The sequence below is a fragment of the Bos mutus genome, chromosome 26, assembly GCF_027580195.1.
Source record: "Bos mutus isolate GX-2022 chromosome 26, NWIPB_WYAK_1.1, whole genome shotgun sequence".
Lineage (NCBI taxonomy): Eukaryota > Metazoa > Chordata > Mammalia > Artiodactyla > Bovidae > Bos > Bos mutus.
The window spans coordinates 28,713,775-28,725,619 of NC_091642.1; the positions used below are offsets into that span (position 1 = coordinate 28,713,775).

General features: G+C 43.2%; 1 protein-coding gene across 2 annotated transcripts in view; it reads right to left on the reverse strand.

Annotated features, from left to right (window-relative positions):
* Window positions 1-8,741, reverse strand: part of GBF1 (golgi brefeldin A resistant guanine nucleotide exchange factor 1) — a 123,839-nt gene extending 115,098 nt beyond the window's left edge. For both annotated transcript variants that reach the window (XM_070363801.1, XM_070363800.1), the window contains exon 1: window positions 8,492-8,741. The gene's annotated coding sequence lies outside the window, so the exon portion shown is untranslated. The remainder of the gene's footprint in view (window positions 1-8,491) is intronic.
* Window positions 8,742-11,845: the final 3,104 nt, after the last annotated feature.

Sequence of the window (11,845 nt, forward strand, 5' to 3'; positions counted from 1 at the left end):
GTATCAGAAAATCTCTAGTACCTCTTCTTCCTTAAATTATTTAGGCAAGATGAATATGTTCTAGATCTCTGAAAAGATTTTTAAGACACTCTTAGCATAGTGGTGAGTATCCCCACCTGTCATTCGGGAGACCAGGGTTCGATTCCCCAGTGTGGAGGAGTGTTAAACACTGGGTTTCCCACGCAGCACTAGAAGTAAAGAACCCACCTGCCAAAGCAGGAGATGTAAGAGACACAGGTTCAATTCCTGGATTGGGAAGATCCCCTGGAAGAGGGCATGGCAACCCACTCTAGTAATCTTGCCTGGAGAATCTCGTGAACAGAGGAGCCTGGCGGGCTATAGTTCAAAAGATTGCAGAGAATCAAACATGACTGAGGCGAGTTGACATAGCACACAACAGAGGTTGCCACTGGAGAACGGAACTTCTAGTTCCTTCCTCTCACAGTGGAGGGGGGAAGCCTTACTTTTCTTTGTATATTCTTTTATACTTTTTGAATTTTGTGTCACATACATATATTACCTATTTTTAAACTTTAAAATTTAAAGTTTTTTAAATTTTAGATTTTTAAAAATGAGTAGCTCTTTAGAAAAATAGTTGTATTATTTCATGTGTAAATGATTAAGAACAGCAATCAAAGTTAATTAACTAATAAACATTCACCTCAGTCAACCAGATATTACTTAGCACATGCTAAGCAAAATGCTAGACACAGTCATACCGAATTATCCCTATCCACCCACAAGGAATTTATAATCTAATAGATTAAACACATACATCTATACACAACCCATACATATCCCAATACATGAGTGGTACGCAGTGTCACAGGGGTGAAGTAGAGAAAATATTCCTGTTAGAGAACACTGGAAAAGCAAATGAAAAACAGGATTCAAACAGCCAAAAATACAAGAGAATGGCAAGAGCAAAAGCTTACTGGTGGGAAAATTCAGTATGTAAAGGATCAGGATTATTCCAGACTTGTTGGAACATTATTCCTAGGAGAATAATAGCAGGTAAAGCTACAAAAGCAAGTGGGGGGCCTGGAGGGCTTTCAATATATGTAGTATATATACTGACTACAATCATTGTAAAAAATATTTGGGGGGGCCTGGAGAGGACCACTATAAAATAAGAATATTTAATTTCTCTTTTTTTTGGTTGTTCTCCAGGGCATGTGGGATCTTAGTTCCCCGATCCAGGATCGAACACAGGTCCCCTGCCCGTGATTCCCCCCATAGCAGAAGCTCGGGGTCTTAACCACTGGACTGCCAGGGAAGTACGTTTAATTTCTCTTTTGAAGAACTAAGAGGAATTCCCTAATGGTTCAGTGCTGGGAATCAGTTGCCAATGCAGGAGACATGGGTTGGATCCCTGATCCAGGAAGATCCCACGTGCCACGGAACAACTAAGCCCCTGGGCCACAACTATTGAGCCTGTGCTCTAGAGTCCAGGAACCGCACCTACTGAAGTCCAGCCGCCCTAGAATCCGTGCTCGGCAACAAGAGAAGCCACAGCAAAGAGAAGCCCATGTACCACAACTAGAGAAAAGCCTGTGAAGCAGTGAAGACCCAGTACAACCAAAAGTAAATAAAAAAAATTTTTTAAATAAAGAACTAGGAGCAAGAGAGAAAACACCCATACTGAGAACAATACAGAAACAAGAAACAACACTATACTACAAATTGCAAACAAAAGTGTCAAGACTTATCTGAGATCTACATGCTATTTGGAAGGCTTTCAGAAGAAATAAATTTTTAATTGGGATTGGATCAGATCAGATCAGATCAGATCAGTCGCTCAGTCGTGTCTGACTCTTTGTGACCCCATGAATCGAAGCACGCCAGGCCTCCCTGTCCATCACCAACTCCCAGAGTTCACTCAGACTCATGTCCATCGAGTCAGTGATGCCATCCAGCCATCTCATCCTCTGTCATCCCCTTCTCCTCTTGCCCCCAATCCCTCCCAGCATCAGAGTCTTTTCCACTGAGTCAACTCTTCTCATGAGGTGGCCAAAGTACTGGAGTTTCAGCTTTAGCATCATTCCTTCCAAAGAAATCCCAGGGCTGATCTCCTTCAGAACGGACTGGTTGGATCTCCTTGCAGTCCAAGGGACTCTCAAGAGTCTTCTCCAACACCACAGTTCAAAAGCATCAATTCTTCGGTGCTCAGCCTTCTTCACAGTCCAACTCTCACGTCCATACATGACCACAGGAAAAACCATAGCCTTGACTAGACGAACCTTTGTTGGCAGAGTAATGTCTCTGCTTTTGAATATGCTATCTAGGTTGGTCATAACCTTCCTTCCAAGGAGTAAGCGTCTTTTAATTTCATGGCTGCAGTCACCATCTGCAGTGATTTTGGAGCCCAGAAAAATAAAGTCTGACACTGTTTCCCCATCTATTTCCCATGAAGTGATGGGACCGGATGCCATGATCTTCGTTTTCCGAATGTTGAGCTTTAAGCCAACTTTTTCACTTTCCACTTTCACCTTCATCAAGAGGCTTTTTAGTTCCTCTTCACTTTCTGCCATAAGGGTGGTGTCATCTGCATATCTGAGGTTATTAATTGGGATACCACCTGAAGTAATCGACCTACACTAAATCAAAATTCATTAGGCATCAAAAGCTAACACATTTCTAAGATAGCAAAGGTCTAACAAAAAAATCATTGTCTTAAGTTTCTTAGTTAAAAAAAAAAAAAGAAACATGTAGGGAATAAAGAGGAATTATTTTCAAGGACTATGTAGAGTTGCCTAATCTCCCTCCAAGCCTTGAAACACGTCTCCTTACCCAAGAATCTCCCAAGGGAAATTTGTCCTTTGGGTTCAAAAGGGAAGCTCTGATGAACCACTTGCTGCCTGGTAGCCAACGACCTAGAACCCCCTTGTCACAAGGTCACAAAGGCCAGCAGACACCTCATGAGTATGGTAGAAAAGAACTTAAGGTTTACCTTTTATCAGAAATAATATAAGAACAAACAACTAAACACACAATACAACAACTAACATCCTCCAGGGAAATAAGCCACTGTCTTATCTGCTCAGAGATTCCGAGCAACATATATTATTTGAAACCACTATCTGTTTAAACCTGGGTCTAACAGGATTCCTCTAGTATTTTGCAGCATCCCAGTTACACACCCCAAGAGGATCCAAAGAGGAGTTGTCACTGTATCAACTAGCAACTCCCTCTAGACTACACCCCAGGGAAGCACAAAAAATTTACAACAGGGGCTAAGGGGAGGAAGATGTGACTAACAGGGAAGGGCAACACATTGCCCTAGCTTTGGTAATGCTCTGTTTTTTAAGCTTGGCTGGGGACACTGATGCCCCATGTATGCTCTATATACTCTTTATATAAGAGATCATCAAGGGACTTCGCTGGTGGTCCAGTGGTTAAGACTCTGCCCTCCCAATGCTGGGGGAGTGGGTTTGATCCCCGATTGGGAAACTAGGATCCATGCCTTGCAGTGTGGCCAAAAAATATTTCTTAAATAGAACATCAAAAGTTCTTTCTTGTTCAAGTCACGATCTTTGCTGTCTGCCTTTGTGCATGCTGTTCCTTTTCCGTTTTGAACATTTTTTCCCATTCTTATCCACCTGGTAAATCCTTACTCATTACATCCAAAAGTCAATGACAGACTTAGAATACCACAGTGGTATTCTTGACTATTATTACCTATATGGTCTTAATTAAACAAGTTTCTTAGGCTCTCTGAGCCCCAGTTTACAGTTCTCATTGCAAAACTGAGCTAGTACCTCCTCATCCACTTGTTGTTAAGGCCGAGCATGCTATTAGGAATATTAAAACCCCTCAAAGGTTGGCTGTTATTATGATAATACCTAAGGTGTAAGTCCTCCCTAGCTAACCCACTTTCCAAGAGTGGTTTGGTTTTTTTTTTTTTCTGTCACCCCATAGCACTGCACCTACCTCTATTTAAGCATATCTTATGCTAATTTATAATTATTTATTTAGTCTGTCTCTCCCACGAGTCTATGAGCATTTCAGGAAGAGACCATAATTTAGCATCTTTTACACAGAAAAATGATAAAGAAAAATGATACATACATAGTAAGAAAATTGATAAATACTGAATGAATAAATGAAAGAATACCAAGACTGACTCTTCAATATTGATGCAGTTCACATCCACCTCTTGTGAGAACAATTGCTTCACAGAAGACAAGGACTCTAAGCCGGGCAAGCAAAACTTTCTGTAACCCACGTTTGTTCCTCTACTATTAAAAGAAGTTACAAACCTTCCATATTAGCCACTCTACGGACAAAAAGAACCCACATTTATCCACCAAAGAATAATGCTTCTGATTTACATCTATCTTCCTGAAGTCTCCTCATATGCTATGTGCATGTTCACATTTCTTCTATGAAACATTGCAAATAATTACAATTCTTTATGTAATTGTCAATTCTTCATATTCATGTATATGTGTCTTATTTTCTTTGGTACTAGATTAGTTGGGGCTTCCTTGGTAACTCAGACAGTAAGGAATATGCCTGCAATACAGGAGACCAGGGTTTGATCCCTTGGTTCAGAAGATTCCCTGGAGAAGGGCATGGCAACCCACTCAGGTATTCTTGCCTGGAGAATTCCATGGACAGAGGAGCCTGGCGGGCTATAGTCTAAGGGATCTCAAAGAGTCGGACACGACTAAGCGACTGAACACACACATACAGACTATTAGTGGACCATTATTTTTTTTCTTCATTGCTTAAAAGTTGTTCTTATCCAACTAGAAATTAGATTCTCCAAAGGCAAAAACTCAGGGTTTTTTCTTTTTCATGGTGTTCTGATGTCTAATACAGAGCTATGTAAACCAAGAAAACTCTGATGGGCATACTGAGAAGGTAGAAGGTACCAGGGAGCTGAACAACTATCAACTGGCCCTTCCAAGGTTTATCTTCACTCATCTCTCTAACATCCCAGAGAATCACCAAAGATGCAGAGCTTTTAAGGTTTCTATAGCTAGCCAAAGAACATGCCATAATTCTGTGCTTTGTTGAAAGTGAACAAAAATTACTGAATTAGTAAATAACTTACTGGGCTCAAGAAATTTACTTCAAGTATGGAGGTAAGAGAAAATCAAACCAAGAAATAAGCTGATTCCCTGAGAGGATACAACTGGAAAATCCTCCCAACCCAATAAGCAGGTGACTGGTGTACCCCAGCTCTCCATTCCACTTCCTCCCTCTATAGAGATTCTGAGGTTATCCCAAGAACTATATGCAGTGAGTTACTGAGATAAGCCCAAAGTTGTCCAAAGATGTCCTTTCTGTCACCTTGGAGATGAAAAATGAAACAAGGCTTCTTTCTCTCACTCATCTTTTAACCACTCAGAGCATCCAACATGACAACTCAGCATAAAAGTTGGCAGAGTAGGACAAATATTAAAAAGTGAGTCTGTATGATTATACATAGAGAACTGCAGTGATTAAGTCTCATGAGGTCTGCTCATCTTGAGTATCAGGAGTCATCCTCCACTGTCATGGCACAGAATCCAGTCCACAGACGTATTTTCCACCTGTAAAAGGCTTTTAAATAATTTAACTAGTTGCCAACAGTTTAAAACATAATGATCTGAATTCCCAGTTTCTCCTGAAAAATAGGAAGCATGGTCATACTGTGCTCACATTTCAGTACACTACAGTCACTGCTGCTGCTGCTGCTGCTGCTGCTGCTGCTGCTAAGTCACTTCAGTCGTGTCCGACTCTATACGACCCCATAGACAGCAGCCCACCAGGCTCCCCCTTCCCTGGGATTCTCCAGGCAAGAACACTGGAGTGGGTTGCCATTTCCTTCTCCAATGCATGAAAGTGAAAAGTGAAAATGAAGTTGCTCAGTCGTGTCTGACTCTTAGCAACCCCATGGACTGCAGCCCACCAGGGCCCTCCGTCCATGGGATTTTCCAGCCAAGAGTACTGGAGTGGGCTGCCATTGCCTTCTCCAACTATAGTCACTACTATATCCTAACACATTCCCTCCTGGCTCACTTCACTCATTTACATTACCTGCCTGATACTCAGGCATTTGAGCTTGCAATCCCTAGTTTATTTACTTTTTTTTTTTTCCTAGTTTATTTATATGATGGCAATAAATCATTATTTCATGATCACATCCACTACAAGTGGGCTCCAAATCACCACAAAGTCCAGTACATTTTCATTTAAATAAACAACTGCCATTGAACATAATGAAATACAGAAAAAGAGGAAGAATAAAAGCTAAAGAGCTAACAATTACACAGCTCTTCTAGCCAGAGGTAAAATTAACCTCCCTGACTCCCTTCAACTCAGTTCCACAATTACCCCACAACAGAATCATTCTAATTAGTCACCTTGAATCACAAGGACAGACTGATCAATCAATAGAAGTGCTGTGCAAAGACAAGGCTGATCCTTCCAGTGAGTACTGTATAAAGACAATGGGTCTCCTCAAAAGCAGGAGCTGTGTCTTTTTCCTCTCTAATTGCTAGCCAGTTTAAGTACCCAAACAATAAAGTTATTATCTAAAAGTGGCAGTCATCCTGCCTTCTGGAACACAGAGAAGGAAGTAGTAGTGTAACTACTGAGAACTTGAGTTCAACTGGGATTGGTGCCCAGCTACTCATGAGATGTGTCTACAACCTGAGTTCCCACTGTGCCAATGAGCATCACTGTCAAGATTAGAATGTACTGTTTACAGGCACTTATAAAAAGAAGCTCAAATACAAATCTTGAAGGAAGAACAAATTTTCTGATTTGGGATGGGGGCTGGAAGTAAAGAATTATTTCTATCCAGAAAATGACTTTTTAAATAAGAAAAGGTAAAATCTTTGATGCCTAACTTACCTCCAAGCCCAACTGAAAAGATGCTGAACTGGTTATACTATATCCAAAGACTAGACTGCCTATTATGCAAAGCATTATCAACTCAACAGGGATCAACAGGGCCTGTCAACCCAGATGAGAAAAGCAGACCCTGGATACTTCAGGTTAGATAAGTTCAAATAAGTTCAAAATGCAAATAGTGTCCTATAATTTCCACCCCATTTATTTTAAATCAACAAATACATACACACACAATTTCAGGAGGGCACAGTTTAGTCACTCTAGAACCTAGATTGTTTTCCCTTCTAACATAATGAGGTTTAGATTCTCCTTGTTACTACCTCACCATGCAAAAGGCCTGACTGCCAGGGTTAGAACCAGGTCACAGGATCACACACTAACTCTAATCCTAGGTATGGATAACACTTACTGAGTGTACATTACAGGCTAAAAGGCACTTAGGTTGACATGCACAGTATAGGCCAGTACACATATATTGCTACTGCTTTTTAGAGCACATAAACTGAGCACAGCAAAGCAACCTCCAATCAGACCTTTCCATTTGTATCCTCCACAGGGTCCAGAGGTGTGCCTTGTATACCTGATTTAAAAGCATGCCAAGTTCTATGTCATGCATTAAAAGACACTATACCTATTCCTTATTTTTAAAGGCATTCTTTACCACTGAGGGACTCTTATAGCTTTACAATACAGCAGTTTGTCAAAATCATCACAGCACCACAAACTACGCTCTTTGGGGTTATGTTCCATCATTCATTCTGCTGTCCTGACCCTACCACTTTTAAACTGATTGAATATCTCTCATGACTCTTCCTACCACTAAAAATAATAGGCCAACAGTACCAACTTCACAGGTTTTCAAATTCCTCTCTGCTCTCCTCCAAATATGTTGTAATAGAATGGCTTCCTTGAAATTAAACTTCATCTCCTTAGGACAAGTGAAGAGAAGACCTGGGGAAGAGATGGCAACCAAAAATATACACCTGAAGAAAATATTTGTAAAAGATGAAAGAGGCGCAGAAGATTAAGCCCAGTGTTTACACACAGACCCAGACTGGCAGGTGAGCAGCCCCATAAAAAGGAAAGCCTTCTCTTAAACAGGTCCTCGGGAGGCTGGCCTCAGTCCTTCCACAAACTTTCTCACTACCTGGTCTAGTAGTAGTGATGATTAGTTCATCATCATTAATGAGGCAGTTCAGCTGTGTTAAAGAGGCAGTCACACAGAAGTGGGCGCTGCACAAAATTCAGTGAGACTCTCATCCAAGCTCTAAAAATCAACCCTGAAATGTAGATACGATACTCTGCAAGTTTGCTTTCAGCTTCTGAAAACTGGAAGGAAGACGCGGGAAGCTCCAAAAGACAGGAAATAGGCTAAGCCTGGAAACACAGGGAGAAGGATTCGGGTACTTGCAAGAGATCAAAAGGCAGAGTTGAAGTCGCCCCTCCGGCGGCAGGGGCCTGACCTTTGCCCCCTGCACCTCTCCCAGTGCCCTCCCACAACAATCTCTCTCTCATCTCGTTCTTGCCCCTGCGTCCCTAACCCAACCCGGCTCATTCGGTTTAAGGGCTCTCCTCTCCTTATTCCCTCTCGTGATGTCAGGGCGGCCTTCACGACACTGGAACTCTAATAAGAGACTTCGCTGACCTGTCAGCGGATCCAAAATGGCGGGGCCTAGTCCCAGGACCGGCGGCGGCTGTTCATGTCCAGCCCGGGCCTCGAAGGCGTCTCTGAGCGGCTCTCCCGGCTCTGGCGGCAGATAGGAGCAGGAAAGGAGCCCTTTCCGGGAGTTGAGGCCGAAATCAAAGCCCACCCAATTAGCCAGGAAGAGTCGGCCAGAACGGGCGGTGGAGCCGGCTACCTTCCCTGTCAGCTCACTGACGTGGTAACTAGCCTCAGTCTAGCCCGCTGCCTGGTATCTGCACGAGCCCTGCCGCTCATAGCCAATCATAGCTTCGCATCGTGAAAAATGGCATTTCGGCTACCCAATCGAAGGAAGGAAATTGGCGTCGGGAGGCGGGTAGTGCCTAAAGAGGCGAGATTACAAGGGAAAGAAAAAGATAGGCAGGGGACAACCAACGGATACGAGGACTCTCTGAGTGACAGTTCCTAGAACCAGTAAAAAAGCAGAAATTATGCTGGCAGTTGGAGAGGTGGAGTTAGGTAGAGTTAGGTTGCAGTGCACAGTTTGGCAGTGGCTGCTGGGCATTATGGGGAAGAAAGCTATGATTTGCTGGAAAGGGGGCGGAGTCCGTTTTGAGAGCCTTGAGTGGCCGACACTATTCTCTCTACGCCGAAACCGGCCGCTTCTCCCTATTAAAGTCACCTGGGCCAATACTATAAACTTGAGGAATCGTTTCCTTTCAAGGCAGCTCAAGGGAGCAATCTATTCCAACCTCCCGTCCCCCACCGTGCCTTCTGCTTGCTTGACTTCTCATAATGAATCTGTCCCATCTCAACTTTGTTTCTGTGTCTTGTGCCTTATGCCTATCATCCTGAAATAGACAATGGGAGGTGACAACAGGCTTGGATATTTAATTCAAGTCCTTTCATTTTATGGATCAGGAAACTGAGTCCCAGAATGGAAAGATAGCCCCCATGTTTGTATATCTAGTTAATGACAGAGCAGAGACAAACCTAAGTGTCCTCACCTCTAGTCCAGTTCTTTTTTTCACTGCCCCTCGATACCTCTTACACTTTAGTTTATTAGACTGTGACTCAGCTCTGACCCTCATCCTAAGCCTTGGTTTCTTTTGCTCAGTCTCTAGGTCATATCGACTCTTTGTGACCCTATGGATTGCAGCCCGTCAGGCTCCCCTATCCGTGGGATTTCACAGGCAAGAATACTGGGTTCCCATTTCCTTCCCCAGGGGATCTTCCCAACCCAGGGATCGAGCCTGCCTCTCCTGCATCCCCTGCATTGGCAGGCAGATTCTTTCCATTACACCACCTGGGAAGTCCCAGGATACTCTTTACCTATCCGGAAAAAAGCTAATCACACGGGTTAGTCCATATCACCAGTGACAGGAAACTGAAGGCTTTCCTGAAGCCTTAGAAATGATAAAACATCTGAGAGCAAGATGCCCCTAGTTGCCTCTCCCCTGGCAAGAGATGATAGAAGTTGCTAGGATATTTAGAGTGACCTAGTAGTTTGTGTAGAAAGGGGACAGAAGGATGAGTTTTCTCCTTGCAGATTGAATGTTGGAGTTCCTAGCCTATCTGCTTGAATAAAGCCTAGGTGTCCCTACAGACCTGAAGAGACTGCTAGAAAGATGAAAAAAAGATCCAGCTCTCTCCCCCATTTCCTCTCATTTATGGATGACTCAAATCTAAGGACGGAGAAGGCAATGGCACCCCACTCCAGTACTCTTGCCTGGAAAACCCCATGGACAGAGGACCCTGGTAGGCTGCAGTCCATGGGGTCAATAAGAGTCAGACAAGACTGAGTGACTTCACTTTCACTTTTCACTTTCATGCATTGGAGAAGGAAATGGCAACCCACTCCAGTGTTCTTGCCTGGAGAATCCCAGGGACGGGGGAGCCTGGTGGGCTGCCATCTATGGGGTTGCACAGAGTCAGACACGACTGAAGCAACTTAGCAGCAGCAGCAAGTCTAAGGAAGTTACATTCCTAACCCCATAGGAATGTGGTCTCAAAACCAGACATCCAAAGCCTTGTGCTAGAATCCTCTAATATGGAGAAACCCATCAGACCCGAAGAACTCCTCAGTAGGTCTGTGTACCTACAAATGGGGCTCCTGATCTCTGGGTCCAGCTGAATATCTTGCCTCTTTCACCCAAAGAGAGTCAGAGGCTGATGATACAACCACTGTAGCATCTCTTCCAGCTTACCTCTGAGCCATTTTCCACCTTCATTTGAAAACTTGGATTTGGTCTTCTGACCCTATCACAGATTGAGAGGTCCTAGATAATAAACTGAAAAATCCTCTAAGTAGGCCAAAACTCCCTGCTATCCTATCTCCACTCCAGAAATTAATCAACCTAAAAGCATGAATGGAATTGTGTGTTAGAGATGAGGCAAAGAGAAATGATAATGCCCCAGCACCTTCTAACCTCCATTTTTCCAAGGAAAACATCTCTCTCTTAGATATTAGTACTGAGTGTCTATATAATGCCTAAGAATAGAAAGATGAGGAAGATATGGTCCTCGCACCCCTAAATCTTAGCATTATAGGGAACAACACATAAACTGATCTCTTCAATATGATGGGTAAGGTAATAGATCTACACACAGGAGGGTTGTGGGAGCAAGAGGCTGGACTTCTGGATAACCTGGGAATTCAGGAAAGGCTTCCCGGAGAGAATGAGGCCTCAGTGGAGCTTAGCAGGGTGAGTAGGAGTTGGCAAAATGAAGAATGTTTGGAAACACATTACTGTTGGAGATATACAGGAAACCACAAGGAGATTGAATATTAAGACAGAATCAGGTCCTCAAACTCTTCTATGCCATGCAAGGGAGCTTAGCCTTTATCCTGATAGCAAACAAGAGCCATTGAAGGGTTTTAGGCAAAGACATGACTAGTCAGATTCACCTTAGGAGTATATTATGTAATAGGGCTTAGGGCCCTCAGGGACACCCTAGCAACTCAGCCTGACTCCACATATTCCTTAGGAAATCTGTCCTATCCTTTGCAACTCCCTAACCTGCAAGCACCAGGCCACACCTTACCCACAGAACTGAACCTGGTATCACCAAGAAGAAGGTAGCCTTGATAAGTCTGGGAGAACATAGCCTATGTAAGATAAGAGAGCAGACTGACAGGGAACTTGCCCAGGTCTCTGAAGAGTGCCCAGGCCAAACCCTGAGATTCAGCTAGAATCTCCTTTAATTTTACAGGGTGGGTGAGGAATAAGGGAATCATAGTTAAGTTACATGCGCAAGGTCACTTGGCAATGTTGCAACTGATGGCAGGGTTAGAATGCTGTTTTAATTTATCTCACTCCAAATTCTCCACGAAGCTACTTTCTTGGAAGAGAGGGA